The sequence below is a fragment of the Rhinichthys klamathensis genome, unplaced genomic scaffold (assembly GCF_029890125.1).
Source record: "Rhinichthys klamathensis goyatoka isolate OS25496 unplaced genomic scaffold, OSU_Roscu_1.1 h1tg000236l_1, whole genome shotgun sequence".
NCBI lineage: Eukaryota > Metazoa > Chordata > Actinopteri > Cypriniformes > Leuciscidae > Rhinichthys > Rhinichthys klamathensis.
The window spans coordinates 3,522,501-3,525,000 of record NW_026606759.1 but is presented as its reverse complement, the minus strand read 5'-3'; positions in this window follow the sequence as shown (position 1 = coordinate 3,525,000).

Below are 2,500 nucleotides of genomic sequence, written 5' to 3'. Positions count from 1 at the left end.
AATCTTTCCCTGAAAATTTAAAAATCTGTTTTTCCAGAATATTAACTTCCTCTCCATTCCTTCCACTACCTCTTCCCACATAATGTCTCGTATGCTTTTTTCATTTTTCCCTAAAACCACTCCTAAAATCCTCATTTCTTGTACTTGTGTAAAGCTAAAGCAGTCTGTTAAAACCGGTACCTTCCCAAATCTCATGTAAACTGTCTTTTCCTCATTTATTTTTGCTCCAGAACCTTGGCAGTACCATTCCACTTTTTCCATTACATGTTTAACACTTTGTTCATTTTTAACTACAATTGTTGTATCATCTGCATATTGAAATATTTTCTTTATTTCATTTCCTTCATCCATCTCTATTCCTTTTATTTCCTTCTCCTTTTTGATTATTAACCCTAAAGGTTCCGCTACCAGCGAATATAATTGAGCTGATAGTGGACAGCCTTGTCTTATTGACCTTGTAATAGCAAAAGGTTCTGTTAAAAATCCATTACATTTCACTTTTGTTATCGTATCCCTATATAAAATTCTTATCCATTTAATAAAATTTTCCCCAAACCCAAATTTCTCTAAAACTGAAAATAAAAACCCATGTTCTACTCTGTCAAAGGCTTTTTCAAAGTCTAAGCTAATAACATAACCATTCTTTTTTTCTCCATTTATATAACTTATTATATCTCTTATACTGCTTGTTGTTTCTGCTATGTCTCTTCCCTTTACACCATATGCCTGATTTGTTTCTATTATGCTAGGTAGTACATTCTTTAATCTATTTGCTAAAACCTTTGCTAAAATCTTAAAATCCGTATTTAACATGGTGATTGGTCTAAAAATTTTTAAAAGTGCTTTATCCCCCTTTCTTTTGTATATAATCTTCATCAGCCCTAAACCCATCTTCTGATTTAGACATTCCTTCTTAAAAATCTCCTCATAAACATCCTTTAAAATCAGACTAATTTCCTCCTTAAAAACCTTATAAAACTCATTTCCTATCCCATCTATACCGGGACTTTTCTTTGTTTTTAAAAGATCTATTGCCTGTATTATTTCTTCCTGTCCTATTTCCTTATCACATTCTGCTTTGTCCTTATTCTCTACTCTCATTGATATTTGCTGTAATAGTATATTTTTCTTCTCTTCATCTAACCCCTTTGTTTTAAAAAGTTCTTCATAATATTTTTTTACTTCTTTCAAAATTCCTTTCGTTTCTTTTACTAGTTCTCCATCTTTGACCTTTATTTCTTTTATCATTTCTGCTCTTCCTTTACTTTTTTCTAAGTTAAAAAAAAATCTTGTACATTTCTCTCCTTCAACCATGTATTTTGCTTTACTTCTCAAACTCGCTCCTTTACATTTATTCTCCTCTATTTTCTTTAGATTTTCTTCCATAACTATTACATTTTGTATATTTACTTCTCTCTTATTTAACTCTTCTTTTAATGTTTTCCTTGTATCTTTTTCTTTAGCTTTTTTAACTCTCTGAACCAATTTGCTGTATTTTATTGAGTATTTCTTTATTTCATATTTTACATTTTCCCACCAAATTCTTTTATCTTCTAGGTACATCCCATCCGCTCTTTCTTCTTCTATTACTTTTTCGATCCCTAATTTATAGCTTTCACTCTTTAAAATCTCTGTATTTAAAATCCAAACTCCAGGCCCTTTATCCTCTTTTTTAAAATCCATCCTCATTAAAATCATCTTATGATCGCTCAAAGAGTTTTCTTTGTACAATATATCCTCAATAAAATATTCTAAATTTCTTGTGCTTAAAACATGATCAATTCTTGTTTGACATAAGAAATTCCTAACTAGTTGTTTCCTAGAAAATTCTCTCTTTTTTTCATGTCTCTCTCTCCACACATCAAGTAAGCTTTTTTCTTCCATCAGCATCTTAAGTTCTTTTCTCCCCATATCTGTTTTAAAAACCATTCCATCTGCCATATCTCTTTTATTAAAAACTGTATTAAAATCTCCCACCATCATTATTGTCTCCCAACTTTCCATTAAGTCTCTTAAAGCACTAAAATAGTTTCTCTTTTCTTTTTCTTCATTAGGTGCATGTACATTAATCAAAATAAATGTTCTATCTTCATATCTTATTTCGACAGCAATACATTTTCCTTTTCCATCATCATATATTTCTTTAACCTCAATATCCTTCTCCTTTCTTACTAAAATAGCAACTCCTCTTCCCATTCTTCCATCCCCATTATTAAAATATATTTCTCCCCCCCACCTCTTTTTTAAGTCTTCCATTATTTCATCTTTCCAATTCGTTTCCTGTAATACAATAACATCTTCTTTACACAACTCTTTTACTCTTTCAAATTTTTCCCTATTCAGTAGACCTCTTGCATTTAAAATCACCATATTCAAAACCATAATTAAAATAACTAAGAGTTTAAAAGACATCATTTTACAGTCCTTCTTCTTCTTCTTCTTCTTCTTCTTCTTCTTCTTCGATACATCTTAAACCCTCAAATCTGTTCGTACATTTGAT